Here is a 13,266-nt window from a genome sequence, read left to right as displayed (position 1 = left end):
ACTTAGGAGCTATCACCAGCCTCCTATCAATCCAAGATAATTAAAAATGAGCCACATGGAAAAAGACTTGAGTCAAATTTGTGCCGTTTTTGAAGTTTGAGATTATAAAAATTATCTTCTCATTTGTTATGGATCTGTAATTCTAGATTGACCCTTTTGCAAAGAAATTTCAAAACTAGTAAAATGAAAATAAAGGTGTTTTTTAAAATCGTACATAAATATTATTGCTTATGCTACAAAGTATTTTACTAGCATGAGTAAAATATCAGAATTCAGGACTGTACAAATTCCTGACTCTTGGTGACATGTTTTTCCTTACCTACATCATTCTCTTTATCAGTGTTAGAATGGCATTAACAATAATTCATAATGTGAGACATTATAAAACCAACAAATCTCATAAGCACAGTGTTTCACTTTTTAAAGATTTTTTATTTTTAAAGAATAAGAATATTTTTTAAAAAATATAATTAGTTCATACATCAGAAAAGAAGGTTATGCTAAGTAAACTCCTTTGGTTCCTTCTAAAGCAATATCGGATACAAAATGAACATTCAGGACTTATTTTCTCTTCTGGTTTTATTAAGAAAAATGAAGATATATCACTGTATAAGTTTAAGGCATTCAGCATGATGATTTAATTTACATATATTGTGAAGTGATTACCACAATAGGTTCAGCTAGGATTTTCTAATTAGGATTTTCTAATCAAGGTTTTAACTTCTGATAATTAATGCAAACTGGAAGGCAATATGGAATAAAAATATAAGCAGGAGCTTAAATATTGGACCAATATGTTAATGCCCAGGCTCCCCTATGTACTTGATGTGTGACCTTGGATAGATCCATAGAGCCATTCGTTTAAACGTTAGTTTGTTTACCTGAAAAATAACACAGAATTACAAGATCAAGACTATGGCAATGCCCACTTCATGATTGTACTATATACTTGGTCCATGAAAAGTGTTGAGAAATTAATTTTTGTCCAGACTTTCCCTTTACTGTTTTGCCATGAGTAATTTGGTCCTTTAATAAGCTTTCTCAGTCATTTGGGGAAAAAACGTAAGCAAAGAAAAATAATACAGTTGGGTCTTACCACTAAGAATCAAGATTTTTCCAGGTCCTTGTTGACAGTAGCTCATTTGCCAATCTGTATGCAGTTTATTAATGAAATTTCCAATTGTTCACTACAAGTTCATCCTAAAAATTCATTTGTATCAGGAACTCTATTACGTCTCAAATCAAGTTGAATTTGGCAATGACTTCTTAACTATTATGCTTTAACCTTAAAGTTAAAAAAGCAGAAATAGGCTAAAGTGGTTACTGATTTTATAAAGGCTTAGGGCACACATAAATTATTTTGTTGGGAATTGAAGTGAGGGCTCATATCATAACCCACTCAGTAAGCTCACACACAGAATCTTGTATTGCTAGTACACACATAGCCTTAAAGGAATGGTTGAAAGTTAAATAGATGATTGTGTGATGGGATTTGGCTCTCTTCATTTTTTTCCCCTGATAAGGTCATGCATTTTTAAATAGAGTGTTTAAAGAAAGCCATCTTCATAAATCAAAGCTTATCTCAATACATCAAGGTATAATTGGCATCTACTTGAAGAAAATACATTAAAAAGCATAGGTAAAATAAGTAAACAATTTTATCTCTACGATCACAACATAGTATGTACTGAGAGTATTTCTAGTGAAAGAGATTTTATCCTAAATTTTGCATGTGATTTTGTTTCAATTATCTACTTTGTGTGTGTTAAGTCTGATTAATGTATCCTCTCTGAAAAATACCAATACATCCACTGAAGACACAATGAGTTAAGAGATTCCTGGTTGAACACCATCATTCTGTACTCAATCAGCATTATAGGGGAAAATAAGTATTTGTTTGTTTGTATGGGGGACTCACAGAAAGCATGAATGAACAGTATTACTTGATAGTATGTGGTAATGCTTATTTTCTCCCTTAGTAAGGTGGGAATCGCCATGATGCATTTGGCCATCCTCAATTACCCTGTGAGGTGATCCAGGTCTACTCTGGTGTGTGTGTTTTCCACAATTTTGGGTTCAAGGAAACACCACTGAAAAACATTTTAAGTTGTACCACATTCCACAGCTGACTTATAGAATTTAAACTATTTTAGCATAGACTTAAAAACAATTGCAAATAGTTATAATCTATACAGACAGAGATGTAGCCTGGAATTTTACCTGTACCTTACAATATCCCATATTCAATTGCAGAAGAACACACGGCCCAATACTTGTGACAATCTTGCCTCCTCTTAAATGCTTAAAAAACAGTTTCATTGCAATGTGCAGCATAGTTCAGCTCCAATTGCCAGAGGGCTTTTATTTCTCTTAAAAATTTCTTTGCTTCTTTCAGCTAATATTACAGTCCTTGTTGTTTTTGTTGTTTATGTTCTCTATCCTTGTAGCCACTCTTTTCAATTAGAATGTGAGCATTGTGAAGTAAAAGACAACTGCAGATTATCAAAGAATGTTTGTTGAAGTAATCATGCTGACTCAATACTGAGGGTATCCTCTGCAAACAAAATGCTGCTGCATTGTTTCCATTCTTTTATGTTTATCAAAGGGATTTAAAGATGATGCCATCCTTAGACCCTGGCAGTTCCTTCTCTTAGGCATTCACAGTTAACATTCCAGATTCCAGATAAAAACTACTTTACAAGTACACAGTTTTAAACATCTTTGTGCATTATTGAGCTCACTTAATGTTCCAGATTCTGTGAGTGCAGAGTATGAATCATTTCAGATTAGTAAACTGTATATAAATTCATATTAATATGTATAACCATTTCATATCTTTAAGATTGCAAGTTGCTAATTGGTATTGTCTCTTGCAGTCTTTGTTTCTATCTTCTTCCTAGTTCTCAAAAAAAAAAAAATATACTTTCTGCATCTGCCTGGCTTTTTGGCCATAGCAACTTGGTTTAGAGTGCTTCTTCATCAGACCATTACAATGTATTTCAAGTAAATAGGTTTTCTTTCAACATAAAATTCCTTCTTAATATTTTTGTTAAAGTTCTAGCCTAAGACAATTTCGAGTTGGTATTTTCCTAACTCCACTCTTTATATTAGCTCATATCATCCTCACCCCCACTCCCATTTTTTCACCCTTGCCTCTTCTACTCTAACTATGCCAGAAAGTCTTTGGAATCATGAAGTTAGTGATTTAGACCTGGCATGAACCTGACCTCCATAAAAGTTGCAATTGCTCCAATCAAGAGAAGTTTCAAGAAGTAGCTTAGCCATTTGGAAAAATCCAGATGTCTTATTAAAGAACTGACCCTATCATCTGCTCTTGGAATTTGCAGGGCGGAGTTCCCTGTCTTATTCATCTTTCTGTCCACAGTGCCTGGCACACAAGAGGAGGTCAATGATGCTTGTTGAAATAGGTATGAATCTTTATGTCATATTTGAAGATATTTTTAACACAAGATGAGTTAAATTTCATCTTTCCAAACACAGATGTGCTAATTATGCATTCTTCTGCTCATGAAGAGGAGCTTGAAGGTTTTATAACTGTGTCTTGGTAATTCTCTCTTCATCAAGATTCTGTTGCTCCAAAGGAAAGAAACAGGGGCCTATTTTTCTGTTTCCCCTGAGAGCATTTCCAGGTTATTAATATTAGTTTTAAATTCTCATGATTTTTATATTGTATGGCACATGCAATCCCTTTACTGAGGAGGATTCATTTGCAAAATTCTCCATGGCCTGTGACATAGGCAGACCTGTGACAAGGTATTTTGATCATGTAAATTTAAGATGATAAGATAAGAATATAAGATTTGTCCCTGAATCACATATGTAAAATAGGAATTCTTCACGTTGATAAGCCTTCTTGCTATATTCTCACCAAGTTCTTTTACTGTCTTGCTCACCAAAATCCGATTTATTCCTGTGGGTTTTTGGTTTGTTTTCAGTCACTAATGAGTATAATATCAGCTCTTTGGCTGTCCACTTGAATTAGTCAGTTTAGTATTGAACCAAATTTGTCTCTGACCACTGGGCACAGCAAGCATTCTACAAGATGGACTCATAACAGATTGAATAAAAAATGTGTGAAAGGGAGGTGGAATTATCTCGCCAAGTTGATCAATGGGGATAGATGTAAAACAGAAATTGGGCTATTCTGCTTTCAATCTGTGACTTGAGAAAAATTATTTTGGTGTTTCTGTGCATAACTGGAGAAGTCTTAAAAATAGAGACATGTATTTCTTGCCTCATTTCCTGTCATGTTAGGTGTTGCATGTTTTTTTTCCAATAAAGCAAATACAAGAAGATGAAAATTCACTATTTTAGGTGGAACCTCAAAAAAGGATCTGCACTCAGTTGTGTATGTGTTCCAAGGGGTCTGTTGTATTTTGTCAGAAAATTATCATTTTACTCAAAAGTGATAAGTGCCTTGAAGCTTAACTCTTACAAATTCAAGTTAGTAAGTTTCTCCAATGGGAAAAAAGCTAACTACTATGGATAAATGGGCACACATACAAGTTTGTTGGTCAAAGATTTTTCTTCTTAGAGTACTAGATAAGCTAGCAATCTATTTGAGTTTGTATGACCCTAGCAGGTTATAAAATTAGTAGATAAATTTGGAAAAGGGGACAGTGGTATGGTCAAAGATAGAATTGAACTTTTGGTGTGAATTTAATGTAGTTCATAGGCATACTGGTTAATAATGAGGCATACCTAAAACATAAATGTTGTAATGTGATGTTATTTCAAAAAAAGAAAGAAAAAGACAGAGTGCTCAGTAAACCTAATGACTACAAAATGATAATTGTCACCCGAGGTTCTAATCAAGTGAGGAGGGAATCTCAACCTGGGTGGTGATAGGCATCCTTCAAATAGACTCTGTGTTGTCTCCTTGCTTTTTGTATTTGTGCACATCATCACTGTTTAGAGAGAAAATCAGTGGAATGTTGATGGTTTTCAACATAGATAAAAATAACTAAAAATAGATAAAACTAACTAAAAACAGCAAAATTCCAAAGACCAAACTAGTCACCAACAAACCAAAGCATTGCACTGGTGGACACAAGAGTATAGTCTTCTTCTTCTTACTTTTCTGTTTTGATTTTAGCAAGTAGTAGTTTATCTGAAAAGTTTTAAATGCAAAATGAAGTTGGATTAGATTATGTGTAACCTCCAGGGTAGCAGTTGATGACTTTACAAGTCTATGCCACAAGTCCCCAAACAGCTACAGTATTATGTAACCTTTATGAATTTTGGAAAGTGACCTTTCTGATATTTTCATATTAGCAAAAACAAATCAAAGTTGCCTCATGCAAACGTAATTCTCAGCACAAAGTGATAAAACTACATAAAAGACATCATTTGTTGCCTTTAGCAGCTTGCAATCCTACTAGGTAGAAAGCACCTAGATATAATAGGAAAACTAAGAATTTTAAGTGGGCTCTAAATGCTAAAGAGATGGACACAAATGATAACCTCTTTAGAACTTCAGAGGAGATTTGGGCTCTTTTCATCTGTGGCCTGCAGCAATCACAGCAGGCTTTTGGAAGAAATCTGTTTGATAATGAAAGTTAGAAGGAAGTTAGAAACAGACAAACCAACAAAGATAAAAATCTAGGTGAACTCTACATCTCTGCTCCCATGTACAAACATGTATTCAAGATGGAGAAAACAGAGCCCCTTCAGATTGTCCTTGGACACTATAGGGGTGATCTAGAGCAAAAAGATGAGTAGGCATTGCATGTTTCTTTTCTGGCTGAACTTAATCACTGGTTTGATGGTTCAGCTCAAACTATGTGTCCCAATGAATCATTATGTGGGCTTAGTGTAATATGAAATAGTTGGGCCACTTTTGTGTTTGTATATTGGGCAGGTGAGTGAATGGATATATGTAAGGAGACTTTTTTCTTCGCATCTTGCACACATGGGGAAGTTTCTGTCTGCCGAAAACTTTTGGTTCTCTTCTGATGTATTTGAAACATTGGAGGCACAAAATGGGACATAAACATGTACAGATGCCCTAAGAAGTAAAAGTAGTAGTATGTATATAACAGATTTCTTAATTTCCTGCTCATCCACTCCTAAAATCCTACTTTTTTGTAAGATTCTCTGTTTCAGTTGAACATCACCAACATCCTCTAGTATCTCAAGTGTAAAACCTAGATGTGACCTTGGACACATTTCCTGACACCCTATCCTATTTATTAGCTGGTCTTGCCAAATGGACCTCAACTCTGTTTCAATATAACTGCTTTCCCCTGGCCCACAGGACTGCCACTCTTCCTTGAGCCACTTGTAGTTTCTGGTCAAGACTGCTGCAATAGCCTTCTTTCAAGTATTTCTATTTCCATTTTTCTATCTCTAGAATTAATCTTCTATATACTAGTGAAGGTGACTCAAAAATGTAAATTAGATAAACCCCCACAATGGTTTATCTTTAGGAAAAAATTCCAGTCCTTTATTGTTGTCTATTTGAGCCTGCGCCACAAGAGCTTTGCCTGTATTCTAATTGCATCACCTACAAGCTCCTATTGTGTGTCCTGCCTTAGTGAAGCTCCTCTAACCATTATTCTCCTAAACTAAGACTCTTTGTGTTTGTTCCATTTGCCTGGGACACTCTCAACTTATCTTTCATGACTGTCTCCTTACTATGTATAGGCAATACTAAAATATCACTTCCCCGGAAAACCCTCCTATCACCTCCCAATCACTATTTCCAGTCATGACTATTTCCTAACCCTCATTTGTTTGATGCCATAGTTCTTGCCCATACCTGGGTTCATATTTTTATATGTTTGTTTATTATCTCTTTCCATAGTGTAAGTCCCATAAAAGCAAATACTTTCTTGTTCATCTCTAGCTTCTAAAACAATGCAGGGTATGTAAGCACTTTATAAGTATTTATTGAATTAATTTATTCAAGAAAGTTCAACATGGTATGTGAGGCTTCATCTTAAAATGGGAGAAAATATTCCATAGCCAAGAAGACCTCAATTTAAATCATAGCCTTCTAGCCCAAGAATCACTAAACACCTGATTTTTTCTTTGTTAAAAAAAAAATTGGGGTTAATACTACCTAACATAGGTAGAGAGGATGAGAGTTAAAGACCTTTATAAGCACACCGGTTGGCTTGTGGTGATGATTTAATGATGATGATATAAATATTAATAACAATAATATTGATAATAATAATAACAATAATAAACATAAGAGTAATGAGAAATTACCCTAATTGTAGGTCAAGTTACTTCACGAAAGAAGTGTAAAATGAAAATATCTACCCTTCAATTCATTATCAGGAACTTCTATTAGAATCTTGAATATGCACCCTTGGGAAATGAAATAAGAACCACAGCTTAGTTTAAACTCATGTGGGACAAAACAATGAAAAATACACAAGAGAGAACAATGTTACATTGGAAAAGAAATCGATCCAATGACCTAATGTATCTTTTTATTATTTCTAGGGAGAGTGTGTATGTTTAATTCATGGAATTCTTTACAGCTCCAATGCTGGAATACACTTAGATGAAAATTGCACTCCTATCAATGGAATTGGATTAAAAAACACACACCAAGGATTTCAGTATTGAAAAGTCTTTCTTTATAATATATTAAAGTTCATTGACTAGATTAATCCCCACTTGCACTTTGTGTGAATTATAAAAAGGTGCTCTTTCCTCTGTGCGGATGAGACATACACCTTTGCTAGTGTAATTTTACTACTGCGTATGGCTTGGTAAGCAGTGCATGGGCTGGATTTTAGCCTCATCTCCATGGTCATTGTCCGCAGTGGGACACAGTCCATACAACCTTCTGTAGGGGCATGATGAATACAGAGACAGAATAGGATTCTGTACCGAGGATGAGTCCAGGTTCCAACTCAGTTACTCCTTCCTTCAGCTGGAAACATTTTATTTCTATAAAAAAAAAAAAAAACTATATTCATGTCATATTTAATTGTAGATCATTGATTTAAACTTCAAATTTAAAAAAAATACCATTTAAATGGTATGCTTCTCAATATATTAAGCAAATGTTTAGATAGATTTGTTGTAGGAAGAAAATTATGGTAGAAAAGGGAGAAGGGACTGGGTTGGAGTCATATCTGTTTCTTGAGAATGTCCTTAGTGTTCAGTTTAATTCTAGTCATCTTTTCTGAGTACCTACCGCTCTGGTGGATGTTTAAGGTGTAAACAATATGTAAACTGCTTAGGGCATTATGAAAGCAACACCTGAGAGCACCATGTCAGCAGATGTATCAGAGTTCAGTCATGTTGACGTGATAAAGAAGCAAAGTCTACATACTAGCAGGTGGACAAGAAACATTTTCATGACTGAAGTGTCTTTCATTGGGAGTTTTATAAGTGCCAGGTTGTTCTGCCATCTTAATTTTATATGTTGGCTATCTGCATTAAAATACATTTTTTAGTTAGAAACATTATGAGCAAAAATCCAGATGGAAGAGGTGGCCCTCTTAAAGAACAGCAGCCCATCCTCTTTGGCAGCACAGCTGGGAACATCCATGGAAGAAAAGATATAAGTGGCTGACGAATCCTCTCTACAAATTAGCCAGATAGGTAGTATTTCTATATTTTTTGTTAATGAATGAAAACTCAGGTGTTCAGGAATTCCCCTCAGAATTAAAAGGTAAGCAAGTATTCACACAGATTTAAATCCAAGCCCTGGATTCAAAAAGTCATATGTTGATTAGATTGTAGAGGAGTGAATTTTTTATCTGTTTTTCTTTCTTTTCTATGGTGGTATATTTCCTTTGAATGATTTTGAACATTACCAGATCAATAATTTAAAGAATGACTTGTCCTATGCATATAGAATGTGTCATTTGAGTTAGGGAGAGTAAGGATGGTGTTTAAGAGGATTCTTTTGTAGCACCTTAGAGACACAATGAGGACTTAATACTAGGTGAAAGTGAAGATAATGAAGATGAAAACTTGGCATGATGTAGAAACTAATTATTAAAAAATGGAGAAGAATATTTAGGCAGAATTTTGACATTTTATAACAGATCAAATAAAAAATGGTATGAGTAGATAAAGCTAAAAGAAAACTCCAAGAACCTTGAGTTATAAAATATTTTTTCTTAAGAACAAGAGCAGGCTGGTCAGTAATGGAAACAAATATTCATTCAGATTTGTGGGTTCTTAGCTCCTTTACACTTCATTAAGATGATGTCAATTCTTATTTATTCATTAAGCTCCAAGGTATTTTATGCAGTTATATATTTATGCACATATTTGTTTTATCTTAATTCACACAATTTAATCATATTTGATTTTCAAATGTAAATGAACTCTTACATTTAATCAAGAACAAGACATAATACTAAATTTTAGCTTTTTAATGCTGATATTTGATACATTTTTCCTTCAGATATTTGTATACATATTTTCCTTTTAACTCTGTCCTTGCCACAATGATTTAGTTTTCAGATTTTTATTTTGTGATGATTTTATAACTATAGAAATGTTGACCTCTTCAAAGAGTTTCTATATATCCTTGACCCTACTACGTATTATATAATGATGATCCAATTAGCAAAAGCAAGAAATTAACATCAATACTGCTAATTGATTTGAATGCTATTAGTACATCAATTCTTTGTATAAGAATAATAGGGAAAGAAAAATGTGTAGTCTACTATTGATATACTCTGAATGCTAATTTAAGCTCTTAGCCAATGAGAGCTAATGTGATAGACTGTATTCTACCCTGTAAGTGACTATAAACACAACTTGTGACTATAAACACAACTTACTGCAAATGAGCTGAGAACTTTATCATGTTCTCCTTTCATGCTGTTTATTTAGGGTTTTGAAAAAAATTGACCCATTTCAGTTGACATAAATGTTTAAAAATACTGGAATTTAAAAAAAAAAGTTAAAACTCAAAAGAGGATCACTGGCTATAAAATGTCAAGTCAAAAGTTACTGGAAACACCGCCAAGGAGATGGTTAAGACAGTGGAAACAGATCAGTGGGCAATTAAGGACTGATGGAAATTCTTTGACATTATTAAGAGCATTGTCCATATCCCTGTAGCCTAGGAGGCGTGGTCCAAGAATCTGCAATGAAAAAGAAATCAGGGGCCTCCCCGGTGGCGCAGCGGTTGAGCGCTGGGTTGCGAAGCTGCCCGCGGCCTCTGCGGTGCCGGTTCGATCCCCGGCTGCTCCCCGGCCACTGGAGGAGGGTCCCACATGGCGCGCAGACCTCCCCTGCCGCCCGCTGCTCCCCTCAGCAGTGTACTTCGGTCCTTCTGCCTGCTCTGCTCCCCACTCTGGCTCTGGTGAATTCTCTCACCCTCCCGCGCTTCTGACTGTACCCAGTGCTTGTATAAACAAAACAAACAAACAAACCAGCAAACAAATAAATAAAGCATGCCTCTATCAAAAAAAAAAAAAAAAAAAAGAAAAAAAAAAAGAAAAAGAAATCAGACTTATGTTTGGTGGAGACTTTTATATCCCTCCTAAAGAATATTTCTTAGTTGCTGGGTTTTTGGCACTGGCATCAATGCAACTCAGTCTGATGTTCAGCCTTATGTCACCAGTCATCCTTGTTAATATCTTCACCACCCAACTTTTCAAACCAAAGCTGGCAGTCATCCTTTAACTTTGATTCATCAAAAAAGTGCTATTACTTTTACTTTGTAAATACATTTTTAAACTATCCCATTCCATTTATCGCAATGCAAATCACCCCAGAATGTAACTCTTCTCTCACACAAAACGATTAGAATAGTACCCTATTTTTCTCTTGGACTTATCCTTTTCTTTCATACCCTCTTCACTATAAAGAATCCATATGTATTTATTTTTGTTTTTTAAATTATTTTTTATTGCGATAACATTGGCTTATATCACTGAACATGACTCAATGATATAGATGCACACCTCTTCAGGTATGTTACCTCATCACCCACCACCAAGGCATATATAGTCCTGCACCATAATCCATTGGGTTCCCACTGCCCCCCTTTGCTTTCCACTTTCCCCTTCCCCCCTGGTAGCCTCAATTTTATAGTCAAATATTACTGTTTGGTTTTGGTTTGGTTTTGTCTGACTCTTTATTTTGTTTCTCTATGTTCCACATGAGTAAAATCATCCAGTATTTGTCTTTCTCTGGCTTATTTTGCTTATATAATTCCTTCCAGTTCCAACCATTTTGTTACAAATGGCAAGAGTTCATCTATATTTCTGAACCATAAACCTCATTATGTCACTTCCTCTTAAAACTTCCCATTCTACACAGATTGAAAACTTCCTCTAAAGAAAAAAAGACTCAAAACATATCCCAACAATATAATATTATTCAGCGCTAAAAAGGAAGTGAGCTTTCAATTTATGGAAAACATGAAAGAAACTTAAATGCATATTACTACATGAAAGAAGCCAATCCGAAAGGGAGCCGCACTATGATTCCAACTATATGATTTATTTTGAAGGTATAACTGTGGAGAGAGTAAAAAGATCAGTGGTTGCCAGATGTTAACGAGAGAGAGGAATGAATAGGTAGAGTACAAAGATTTTTATGGCAGTGAAACTGTTTTCTATGCTGCTATAATGACAGGTACATGTCAGTATCCATTTGTCCAAACCATAGAATACACACACTAAGAGTAAACCCTAATGGACTTTGGGTAAAAATGATGTGTCAGTGCAGATGCATCAGTTGTAACAAATGTACTATCCTGGTGAGTGACACTGGTAATGAGGAAGCTTCTGTATATGTGAGGGTGGACAGTATATGGGAAATCTCTGTCTTCCTCTCAATTTTGCTATGGAACTAAAACTTCTAAACTATGTAAATGTGTATATCTGTATAGATGTATATATCTCTATATGTATGTATACACATATTTGTGTATAATATCTATATCTCATTTATATGTATATTTAATGTCCTCGAGGCCATTAACTGATTGCATTAACTGGTTATTGCATTCATTGACTCTTGTCTATTTTTTCTGATGAGATGGGGTCTTCTGTGATAAAATGTCTGTTGCTCAGGAAGCAAGAAAGTGGAACCTCAGGACTGTATTCTTCCTCCGGCATCCTCCTAAGGGCAGGTTTTACAGCACAGATCAAAGCTGCAATAGGGAGCAGTAAGGGCATCAGGAAGTTTTCATTTTACTGCTAGAGCCTTAAGTGAACTTCCTTCTGTCCAGGGCATGTCGCTGTCTTTTGGGGCTTTTTGGTCTCCTAGGATATGTGAGGTCTTGGGTGCACAGCTGCACCCAAGTCCTGAGTATTGTCCATGGGTAGTACTCATGCATTCTTTGCACCAGCAGACTCTGGAAATTCAAGCAGAGCTTACCATTGCAGGAAGCTCTCTTTTGATCTGACACTAAAGCAGTTAGCTCATCCATGTGTGTGTGTCACTGATATTGTCCAGGAAGGAGTCAAAGGCAATTCCACTCTGTTTCCCAACTTCAGCCCACAAAGTGTTCTCCAGAAACCCCTGTCACTAAAATTGAGCAGAGGGACATGTACAGTGCTCTCCAAAGGAGTCTTCCTCAAAAAGCCTCCTCTTATCTCTTCATTCCAAGCCTTTTAAAGTTTCAGTGTTTAGTCACTACTTTGAAGTTGCTGCAAGGAAGTCTGTCTCAAAACTCACTTTGTGGTCTAATGTCTCATCTATATTATCCTAGTAAAGAACTTTTAATGTAATGCATTGATGTGCACATAAAATAGATAACATTTTATATAAAGTGACACTTTTAACTGTCTGGTTTTAAATTAGATTTATCAAATTGAACATTTAGAAGCCATTTCAGTATGTGAAGATTAATGTAGATGACCTACATCAATGAAAACCTAAGTACTGAATGCATTTATAAAAGTGCACTCTCCATGTTAGCTGAAAAATTCTACATGTGAAGTATATTTAGTGTTCCTTGTAGCCTTGTTTGCATCTTATGCATGATTAAGCATAAATATAGGAAGGGTTACATTTGTATATTATTCTTTGAAGAGGTGTAAGTTATTTGTTTGAGGAGAAATTTGCTAAAGGGAAACCCCAATTAAAAATGTCAGCTGCAATATTTCCTTGGTAAATTTAAAACATGTTGCTATTAATCATGTGTTTTAATATCTAATTTACATGCAGTAATGATTTGTCTTTAAGGAGCTAAAAAGGTACAATGAAACTTGTGATTAAGTATCTCAGTCAGCACAAAATCCTTAATAGGTTCGCTTAATAGATGTATTTTATTAATTTCAAAGTTGTGGTCTTGGCCAC

At 35.1% G+C, this 13,266-nt stretch overlaps 1 long non-coding RNA gene across 9 annotated transcripts in view; it reads left to right on the top strand.

The window, feature by feature from the left end:
- LOC119257267 (uncharacterized) overlaps positions 1 to 13,266 on the top strand; it is a 422,247-nt gene that overhangs the window by 162,428 nt on the left and 246,553 nt on the right. The window contains exon 5 of one of the 9 annotated variants that reach the window (XR_008553801.1): positions 3,348 to 3,428. The exons of the other annotated variants lie outside the window; for them this stretch is intronic. This is a non-coding gene — a long non-coding RNA (uncharacterized LOC119257267). The remainder of the gene's footprint in view (positions 1 to 3,347; positions 3,429 to 13,266) is intronic. 9 annotated transcript variants of the gene reach the window in all.

This window comes from Talpa occidentalis, unplaced genomic scaffold (assembly GCF_014898055.3).
Source record: "Talpa occidentalis isolate TD23 unplaced genomic scaffold, MPIMG_talOcc4v2.1 talOcc4.4, whole genome shotgun sequence".
In the NCBI taxonomy this organism is placed as follows: domain Eukaryota; kingdom Metazoa; phylum Chordata; class Mammalia; order Eulipotyphla; family Talpidae; genus Talpa; species Talpa occidentalis.
Note: the sequence above shows the minus strand (reverse complement) of the source record. Positions and strands in the feature narration are given on the sequence as shown.